The 10,875-nt window shown below is 44.1% G+C and overlaps 1 long non-coding RNA gene across 3 annotated transcripts in view; it reads left to right on the forward strand.

The window, feature by feature from the left end:
• LOC149120572 (uncharacterized) overlaps window positions 1-10,309 on the forward strand; it is a 17,462-nt gene extending 7,153 nt beyond the window's left edge. For 2 of the 3 annotated variants that reach the window (XR_016226200.1, XR_016226199.1), the window contains exons 3-4: window positions 4,821-5,552; window positions 8,379-10,309. This is a non-coding gene — a long non-coding RNA (uncharacterized LOC149120572). Of the gene's footprint in view, window positions 1-1,349; window positions 1,479-4,820; window positions 5,553-8,378 lie in introns of those variants that run through there. The other variant, XR_016226201.1, reaches the window with a different exon arrangement.
• Window positions 10,310-10,875: the final 566 nt, after the last annotated feature.

The following is a 10,875-nucleotide window of genomic DNA, read 5'->3' on the forward strand; positions in this document are numbered from 1 at the left end:
CTAGGATTTTGCTGAGGATTTTTGTATCTGTGTTCATCAGGGATATTGGTCTGTGGTTCTTTGTTGTATCATTTTCTGGTTTTGGAATTAATGTGATGCTGACCTCATAGAAGAAGTTTGAGAGGATTCCCTCTATTGCAGTTATTTGAAGTAGTTAAAGAAATATGGGGATTAGTTCTTTTTGGTAGAATTCAGCAGTGCAGTCATCTTTTCTTTGTTGGCTTTGTTTGTTGGGAGGGTCATTATTACTGATTGAATCTCTGTCTTGGTTATTGGGTCATTTAAGTTTTCTATATATTTATGACTCAAATTTGGTAAATTTTAAGTGTCCAGAACTTTATCCATTTTTCTAGATTCTTCCAATTTGTTGGCATATGAATTCCTGACAGCTACAAGGTGTCCATTGTAACATCTCAATTTTCATCTCTGATTTATGAGATTGTTTTGTGGCCTATGGTTTGGTCTATCCTAGACCATGCGCTGATAAAAAAAATGTGGGTTCTGCAGCTTTGAGATGACATGTTCTGTCAGCATCATTTAGGTCCATTTGGTTAGTCAGTAATGTAGATTAGCTCTGTTGTTTCTTTGGTTGATCTGTCCACTGATGAAAGTGTAGTATGGCATGTGGCTTGTTTAAAACTTTTTAAGCATTTAAATATGGAAACCCTAGGAATTCAGATTGAGCTTAGGTGAGAAACTTCCATGGTGTCCACCCAACATGTATTCTCCAAACGTGTGCTCACACCCAGCTATCGTTTTGAGCCAAGGGCCACAGTGGTCACCAGACAAGCTTGGGAAAGGGAAGGCTTTTCTGGACCAGGATACTGAGCACAGTGGCCATAGCCTGTCCCAGTGAAACTGTGCAAGATCCCACTATGCCTGAGCCTTGGTTCCAAGCACTTACCCCACCATCCTGTTTGACTTTACTTAAAAGACACAAATTCTAGTTAATTTGCTAAGAATGTCAACAGCAAACAGGGTGTTAATCCTCAACCATGAGGCTGCTCTCCTGAGTTTAGAACAGGAACAACTGTACTGGTCACATACTCATGAAGCAGGCCCTGCATTTTCAGTTCCATAGTGTAAATGGGCGAATTCTGCACTTACCTACAATATACTATGTATATGCACAATGGAGTGTATGCATGGTGATGGCAGTATAGCATGTACTAGTTTATAATTCTCATTTCCATTTTCATTTCCTGGTTTCCGTCAAATGCACATCCTTTCATTTTCTATTTCTGAGCAGTGAGTTTGATCAGGGCAGGGTAACCATGTAATTTGTTTCTTGGATATTGTCTTACATATTCTCTAAATAGGCTTCCCACTGTCTAATTTTTTTTTTGACAGGCAGAGTGGACAGTGAGAGAGAGAGACAGAGAGAAAGGTCTTCCTTTGCCGTTGGTTCACCCTCCAATGACCGCCGCGGCCAGCGTACTGCAGCCGGCGCACCGTGCTGATCCGATGGCAGGAGACAGGTACTTATCCTGGTCTCCCGTGAGATGCAGGGCCCAAGCAGTTGGGCCATCCTCCACTGCACTCCCTGGCCACAGCAGAGAGCTGGCCTGGAAGAGGGGCAACCAGGACAGAATCCGGCGCCCCAACCGGGACTAGAACCCAGTGTGCCGGTGCCACAAGGCGGAGGATTAACCTAGTGAGCCACGGCGCCGGCCCCACTGTCTAAACTTTCGGGATACAAAACTTTTGAAATTTTAGGTTAGTAAAGTTTATGAATTTTTTAAAATTTTTATTATTTTTGACAGGCAGAGTGGACAGTGAGAGAGAGAGAGAAAGGTCTTCCTTTTTCCTCCAGTGGCCACTGTGGCCGGTGCACCTATCTGATCTGAAGACGGGAGCCAGGTGCTTCTCCTGGTCTCCCATGCAGGTGCAGGGCCCAAGGACTTGGGCCATCCTCCACTGCATTCCCGGGCCATAGTTTAGAGCTGGACTGGAAGAGGGGCAACCGGGACAGAATCCAGCGCCCCGACCTGGACTAGAACCTGGTGTGCTGGCGCCGCAGGTGGAGGATTAGCCTTTGCGCTGCAGTGCCGGCCAAGTTTATGAATTTTTAAAAAATTATTTCTTCCCGCCGGCGCCGAGGCTCACTAGGCTAATCCTCCGCCTAGCGGCGCCGGCACTCCGGGTTCTAGTCCCGGTTGGGGCGCCGGATTCTGTCCCGGTTGCCCCTCTTCCAGGCCAGCTCTCTGCTGTGGCCAGGGAGTGCATTGGAGGATGGCCCAGGTGCTTGGGCCGTGCACCCCATGGGAGACCAGGAAAAGCACCTGGCTCCTGGCTCCTGCCATCAGATCAGTGCGGTGCGCCGGCCGCAGCACGCCGGCCACGGCGGCCATTGGAGGGTGAACCAACGGCAAAGGAAGACCTTTCTCTCTGTCTCTCTCTCTCACTGTCCACTCTGCCTGTCAAAAAAATAAATAAAAAAAATTATTTCTTCCCATGAAAACACTCAGGTCCCCAAAACATAAACCTAATTTCTTTAATTTTGATTTATATTTTAAGGATAGGATTTTTGTGTAAGGTGAAAGGTAGGGGTCTTGCTTCATGCTTCTTCACATGGAAATCCAATTTTCCTATTTATTTAATAGACTGTCCTTACTCCAGGGATTGCTTTTGGAACCTTGATCAAATATAAGTTGGCTGTAGATGTTTGGGTTGATTTCTGGTGTTTCAATTCTGTTCCATTGGTCTATCCATCTGTTTCTGTACCAGTACCATGCTGTTTTGATTACAACTGCCCTGTAGTATGTCCTGAAATCTGGTATTGTGATGCCTCCATCTTTTTGTTGTTGTTGTTGTACAAGATTGCTTTAGCTATTCGAGGTCTCCTGTGTCTCCATATGAATTTCAGCATCATTTTTTCCACATCTAAGAAGAATGTCTTTAGTATTTTGATTGGTATCGCATTGAATCTATAAACTGCTTTTGGGAGAATAGACATTTTGATGATATTGATTCTTCCAATCCATGAGCATGGAAGATTTTTTCCATTTTTTGGTATCCTCTTCTATTTCTTTCTTTAAGGTTTTGTAATTCTCATCATAGAGATCCTTAACGTCCTTGGTTAAGTTTATTCCAAGGTATTTGATTATTTTTGTAACTATTGTGAATGGGATTGATCTTAGCAGTTCTTTCTCAGCTGTGGCATTGCCTGTGTATACAAAGGCTGTTGATTTTTGTGCATTGATTTTATATCCTGCTACTTTTCCAAACTCTTCTATGAGTTCCAATAGTCTCTTAGAAGAGTTCTTTGGATCCACTAAATAAAGACTCATATCATCTCCAAAGAGGGATATCTATGCTTGTTTTATTTTCCAGGCTTATTGCAGTATAACTAACATAAATTGTTTATTATTATATCGCAGTGTGTGTTTTGATATGAAGTTACTTAAAAATTCACTGAAATTTCACATTACCTTCATTGCATTTCTACACAAACTTTTTGGAGTCTCCTTGCACTTATAATACACTATAAAAGGATAAGCATAATAAAGCTAATTAATCTATCACTTTCCTGGTGTTTTTAAAAGACCACCGTTCTTAGCAGATCCCACGTATACAATATAGTATGTCAACTGTGGTTTCTGTACTGTATATATTAGATGTTCTAAATTTTATCTCATAACAGTAGATATGTATTGTTTGACTAACATCTCCTCATTTCCTTGCTCCCAGCCCACGACAAACACCGTCCTTCTCTCCTCAGTCCAGTTTGTTTGACTTCAATGCATTCCGCATCTAAGTGTGTTTGTGTAGTAGTTCTTGTTTTGTGTCTTATTTCACCCAGTGAAATATCTTCCAGTTCCACACTTTTGGTTCCATGTTGTAATTAATATCAGGATTTCATTTCTTTTTAAGATTTGGAAAGGGTGCCACTGTGTGTTAATCACATGTTTCTTAAGCATCTGTCAACAGACACTTGGGTTATTTTTCCAATCTTGCAATTATAATATTTGATACAGCAGCAGCAGAAGCTGATGGCTTAAGTAGTTGGTTTCCTGCTACCACATTGGAGACCAGTATTGAATCCAGCTTCTTCCTGGCTCAGGTCAGCCCTAGGTGTTGTTGGTATGTGAGGAATGGACTACTGGGTGTTTGGGTATCTCTTTGTGGCTCTGGTTCTCTCCCCCTTCCACTCAGCTCAGTCTCTCTTTCTATATATATATTTCACCTTTGAGAGACATAAAACTCTTTGAAACTATGGGAAAATATTATGGACAATTGGTGCCCTATCAGTTAGATCAATTAGATTCCCTGGTGTCACACAATATGATTGGGTGACTATTGTTCACAGTAATCCATTATGTATTTTATGAGAAAATGGAAGAAAGGAGCTCAGGGTTCCAACCATAAAATAGAGTCACAAGATAAATGTGTATTTGATCAGTTCAATTTGTATATGTGTATTGAAATGTCACGCTGAAGCCCATAAATATTACAGATGCTAATAAAAATGAAAATATCAACATTTTATTTGGTGTATAAAGTTAAGGGGTGTTAAAATGTTTAATATCACAACTAATATTGCACTATTTAGAAACATTTCATTAATATCGAGACAAACATAATCTGGAAGTAATTGGTCTTACCAAGCCGAGTGGAAAGGCTACCGTGGTTTATTTTAAGTTGGTGGTGAAAATTTATTTTAGATTGTTCCCTTCAGTTAAGAAAAATGGAATTAGAGCAATACAAAAATGTGAAACCAAGTGATAGACTGTTTTTTAAAAATTGAGATTTTACTGGTGTAGAGAATCAATACACAGACATGTTGATGTGTACACAATTCTTTTTTTTTGTTTTGACAGGCAGAGTGGACAGTGAGACAGAGAGACAGAGAGAAAGGCCTTCCTTTTCTGTTGGGTCACCCCCAAATGGCCGCTGCGGCTGGCGCGCTACTGGCAGCGCACTGTGCTGATCTGAAGCCAGGAGCCAAGTGCTTCTCCTGGTCTCCCATGCGGGTGCAGGGCCCAAGGACTTGGGCCATCCTCCACTGCACTCCCTGGCCACAGCAGAGAGCTGGACTGCAAGAGGAGCAACCGGGACAGAATCCGGCACCCCAATCAGGACTAAAGCCGGTGTGCCAGCACCACAGGTGGAGGCTTAGCCTATTGAGCTGCGGCGCTGGCTGATGTACACAATTCTTAACATACACTCCAAAAATCTTAAAAAGTAATGAATTTTTTTCTTAAATTTGATATTTTATTTTGAAGATACATATTTTTAATTTATCGTATACTTAAAGGCTTAATGTTCCACAAAAACACAGTAGAGTTACAAAGGAAGAATATATGCAAGGACAATAAAGAGTAATCAAATTTAAAAATAACTATACTCATCCACAATAAATTTGCAGTTTTCAGGCTCCTCTCAGAAATGGTGTACCCAGGAGTATCTGCCCAGCTGTAAATGTCACGTGTTTTAATGTTTATTACATGCTTTGGAGAGTTATGTGATCACCACAGAATAAAGTCAGCATATTTGCATTGATGAAAAGATATTTTATGAGATTCCTCATTCTCCACCAACACAGACAACTGGTGATTTAAACTTTTCTTAAGAGATTTGCCTTTTCTTACGTGTCTGTATAATTGGATTCATACATTAGAACAGTGTTTAGTCTTTTGATTGATTTCTTTTTTTAAAGATTTATTTATTTTACTTGAAAGTCAGAGTTACACAGAGAGAGAATGAGAGGCAGAGAGAGAGGTCTTCCATCCACTTATTCACTCCCTAATTGGCCACAACGGTTGTAGCTGCACTGATCCGAAGCCAGGAACCAGGAGCTTCTTCCGGGTCTCACATGCAAGTGCAGGGGCTCAAGGACTTGGGCCTTCTGCTGCTGCTTTCCCAGGCCACAGCAGAGAGCTGGATAGGAAGTGGAGCAGCCAGGACTTGAACCGGCCCCCATATGGGGTGCTGGCACTACAGGCTTGTTTTTTTATGGTACCAAATAACCTGGTTCTGTCAGTTTACATTCCTTCAGAATGTGATGTGGGAGAGTGGACTTGAGGCAGCAGAGAGATTGGCAGGGAAAGTGACTAGGTTCTGCCTCTTTGGGAAAGCTGATGACTTTGTGTGTCCCCGCAGCAGCAGACAGAGTGGCAGTGGTACTTGCGCCAGAGCTTGGAGGTGGTGGCCAAAGTGATGGAGCTCCTTCCCACGCATGCCTTTTCCACACTGGTAACTCACCTTGGAAGCAGAATGGAGAGTCTGGTTATTCGCTTGCTCATGTGGCATGGCTGTTGCACTCACCTGTATACCTCCCTCACCCTCTCCCTCACTCTGTGTCTATGTAGTATCTATATTTTTTTTTGGACAGAGAAAAATAATTACCATAATTGACTCTCAAACTTAACAAATACTAACATCTATACACAATAAGTCAACTTTTGGGAGCTCTATTTAGTCTTGCTGTAACAGGAATTTTTGCAATGCCTTAATGCCTAACACCTTCCTCAATAGGTCAGAGGTGGCCAGACATGCAAAAGAGATGTTATTTATAAAAGTTAGATTGCAGCCGGCATCGCGGCTCAATAGGCTAATCCTCTACCTGCAACGCCGGCACTCCAGGTTCTAGTCCCGGTTGGGGCACCGGTTCTGTCCCAGTTGCTCCTTTTCCAGGCCAGCTCTCTGCTGTGGCCTGGGAGGGCAGTGGGGGATGGCCCAAGTGCTTGGGCCTTGCATCCACATGGGAGACCAGGAGGAAGCATCTGGCTCCTGGCTTCAGATTGACACAGAGCGCCGGCTGTGGTGGCCATTTGGGGGTGAACCAACAGAAGGAAGACCTTTCTCTCTGTCTCTCTCACTGTCTAACTCTGCCTGTCAAAAAAGAAAAGTTAGATTGCTACAACGCTCACCTCTTCAGAGCTCTCTCTTGGCAAGTTGCTGGCTTTCTCTTCCTGTATTTATGTGCTGGAATCATCTGTCATTCTCTAAATGGTGCTTATTATTGGGAGAGATTTTATTTAATTCATTTCTTCCTCAAAGGCGAGATTGCTTTTGGGGGTCAGCTTTGGTGCTGAACAATCTAGGTGTGTCTTGGGTTCTGAATAGTGGAATGTCATTTTACTGTGCCATCTGCCCTCAGTAGGGGCCTGTCATTTTTTTTTTTTTAATCTTAGTGTGGTGAGTGTAGCGGCCTTAGAAAGATTGAGCTTACACAGTCCTATCTGCTATATGAGCAAATGGACTTCCAAATGCTTTAGCCCATTTTTTTCACTTTGCCATGCACTTTAATAAGTCATGTCTCAGATTTCTTTCAAGCATGGGGTCTTGGATTTATTTGTAGATAGATATGGTCTTGTCTCAGAGTCTTAGAAGGTATAGGTCATTTGGGGGCCTGATGTCCCCTGGTGGGAATGTTATAGTCAATACCCAACATCCTTTGCTTAAAAAAGGAAGGAAGGGAGGAAGGGAGGGAGGAAAAAAAGGAGAGGAGGGGAGGGGAGGGGAGGGGAGGGGAGGGGAGAGGAGAGGAGAGGAGAGGAGAGGAGAAGAGAGGAGAGAAAAAGAAAAGAAAAGAAAAAGAGCCAGGTGTTTGTTACAGTGGTTAAACTGCTGCTTGGTTCACCCAGATCAGAGTGCCTGGGTTCAAGTCCCAGCTCTGCTTTCCATCCCAGCTTCCTGCTAGTGCACACCCTGGGAGGTTGCAGATTGTAGCCCAACTGCTTGACCCCTGCCCATCCACCTGGGAGACATGTATGGAATTTCTGGGCCCTGGGTTTTGCCTAGTTCATCATTTTAGGAGAGTAAAGCAGCAGATGATACAGATCTCTGTTTCTCTGCCTTTTTGAATAAAAAAGTGTTGAACTGATATATTGTTGTTTTTTATTCTATATGTTAATTGGTGGTTTTAATTGTAGAAAATGGGGCTGGTTTTGTGGTGCAGCTGGTGAAGTACTGCTTGGGGTGCCAGCATCCCATACTAGAGCACGAGTTTGAGTCCTGGCTGCTCCACTTGTGATCCAGCTCCCTGCTAGTGCACCTGGGAAAGCAGAGGAGGACAGCCCAAGTGCTTGGGCCTCTGCCACCCATGTGGGAGATGTGTGGAGTTCCAGGGTCCTGGATTTGGCCTGGCCCAGTCCTAGCAGGTGTAGCCATTTGGGGATTCAACCTGCAGAAGGAAGCACTGTTTATCCAACCCCCTACCCCCCGCACCAGTCGCTCTGCTTTTCAAATAAGTAAATCTTGTTAAGAAATTGTTGGGGCAGGGGCACCTAAGGGGAGCATGCTGCTCCTGGCTGAATAGAAAGTTACAGGAAAATTGCTCCTGTCTCCCATAAGTACTTGTGATGTTTTAATATTAGAATGCTCTTAAAACTTGGATTTATGAGTATTTAAAAAAAATTTTTTTCTGTTTTCAGTTCCCAGTTCTTCACGACAATTTAGAAGTCTATTTGGGATTACAGCAATTTATAGTTACTTCAGGGTCAGGTAAACTAGATTTTATTTTCTAATTTCATAAAACTAAAAAAGAAAACTGGACTGATAGTAGTTCCTGCCACCTGTGCTGTCAGACTGTGATTTGTCCACTGCAGCTCCACCCTCATCCCTGCACAAAATCTCCCCCCACTTCTAGACAGGGAAAACTAAAAACCCACACTCAGCTGTGGACAGGTGAAACAGGTTATAACAGTGTTTCCTAGCAGAGTTTGGGATGGAAGCTCATTTGGAGCAAAGAGGTAAGACTTTTAATATCCTGGGGTATTTCCTTAGGTCCTTTGAGTCAACAAGTATGGAAGAAGGTGACTTTGGACTTTGCTGTACTCTGGCTGGCCTGGGTGCTAGAATCAGGGGACTTGGGAGCTGCCTCCAAGCGGGCTGAGTGTGGTATGCCCTGGGCAGCAGTGCTCTCTGGCTCTCCTGTTGTGAGTGGCAGGGGAGGCCCTGACTGGGGCTGGCTGGGAAGGCTTTGGCTGCAGGTTCCAGGCCTCGCCATGCGGAGTGCGGGATTAGCGTGTTTTAGTTTTTCATTGATGACTCTTTAAGTGCCAGGTGCTGTGTTACTTACTTAGGTTGTTGAAGTCTCTCAGCTGCCTTGTGAGGTGTTAGGTGTACTTAGTAGATACTTCTGTTTCAGAGAAGAGGAAATTGCTCTTCAGAGACGTTCATTTCTCATGGGTCACATAGCTGGTTAATGCTACTCCCAAGATGATGTTTGAGGGTGATGGGACTCAACATGTCCCAAGTGTAGGCTCTGGTTTTGTAGAGGGGTCAGGACAGCATACACAGTGTTTTGTAAAAGGCACTTTCAAAAGAAACATGCCTTTAAAGTACACTGGCCGCACTCATGAAAATCATTTGACCATGCACAAATGCTGCCTATGTTTCTAGAATCCATTTCTGGACATAATTGTGCCCAGGTAGTATCTCCCTCAGGGCCACTATTCAAATTAGATTGTATTCAGGGCCCTAAATATATTCTTGATCTATTAAAGAAAAGAGGGCCCCTGGGCTGCTTGTGGGCTGTTATAATGGGCTGTTGAGCATCATGTAGAGTCCGTCGTGAGAAGAAAATCTGCAGTGAGTCTTCAGTCCTTTTCCTGGGAAGTGACTGATGACTCAGAGGTTCTCCTCCTAGAACGATCATCTCATTTATCTTCCCCTAAACCAAATGGCACATACCTGCCATCATTGGAGCCCATTAGCCGGCAGTTTCACAGAGTGCTCACTCCTCCAGGTCAATTATAAATCTCACCCTCAGCATGGATCCTTGCTGCACACTCCAGTGGCGAACACTTTGCAGGCCAGAGGAATACTTACTTCCTGTTGGAAAATGAGCTTTCTGATGCATGATGAAGCATTGCCCTGTCCCGTGGTGGCTCAGAAGCCAAGTTTCCAATGCGAAAGCTATTAAAACATTGAAACTGAGGACAGTTTGTTCCCTGGTTCCCATGGCCGTTTGCCCGCCCCCTCCCCCCCCAGACAGCCTCCACGCTATATTCGTCAGGCTCATTGCCTCTCAACAGAAACAAAGCCATCTTTCCCCCAGTGGGTTACAGCCCCTCCTTTAGCCTGCATTTATATTCTACCCCAGCCTTGAACTCATGGTGGAACCGTGTGGATGGCAGCCAAATCACAGTTCTTGCCCTCTTCTGCTGCTGTGATCTTTCGTGACAATTGGGTATACATTTTGGCCAGCAGCAAAGCCTACAGGGATGTTCCCCAGCCTAGCAGGAAGTCCCCCATCTTTCGTTAGAACATTCAAATTCAGAAGGCCCATGTGCTGTTTAGTATTTCCTCTACTTCCACTTCCTCGGTAGCCCAAGACAGAGTGCATCGTATGGCTGTGGCACACCATGGTGCACCTCTCTACCCTCAGCAGGGCATCCTTTCCTCTCTGCCTTACCTGCTGTTGGTTAAGAAACCCTCTTACTGGGCTGGGCTTTGGCACAGCATTCAAGTCACCTCTTGGGATACTTGCAGCCCACATTGAAGTGCCTGGGTCTGAGTCTTGTCTGTGCACCCAATGTCTGCTAATGTGTTCCCTGGGAGGCAGCGGGTGATGGCTTGAAGATACCCTGTCACCCTGTCCCCCATGGGACAGCCTGTCATCCATGGGGGAGACCTGGATGGTTTATGATTTTTTTGGTTCTTTCAGAGTAGAATACTTCAAATGTTAGTTTTCATACCTCTCCCTTCCTCACCCTTAACCCCCCCACCCAAAAAAAAGAGAAGACTAAATTATGTTTAACATTAAGATTTTTCTTTTTTCTCAAGAATGGTTTGCCAAGGAGCTATTCTTTGGATGTGGCTCAGGGCACATCCAGGCAGCTTCAGGATGGTTTGCTTTATGGATGGGAGATAAAACTTTTGTGCGGCCTTGACATTTTATCCCTCTAAAGCTCTCTGTGTTGCAAT

Source organism: Oryctolagus cuniculus, chromosome 19 (genome assembly GCF_051225735.1).
Source record: "Oryctolagus cuniculus isolate XC-2025 breed Fujian yellow rabbit chromosome 19, ASM5122573v1, whole genome shotgun sequence".
Lineage (NCBI taxonomy): Eukaryota > Metazoa > Chordata > Mammalia > Lagomorpha > Leporidae > Oryctolagus > Oryctolagus cuniculus.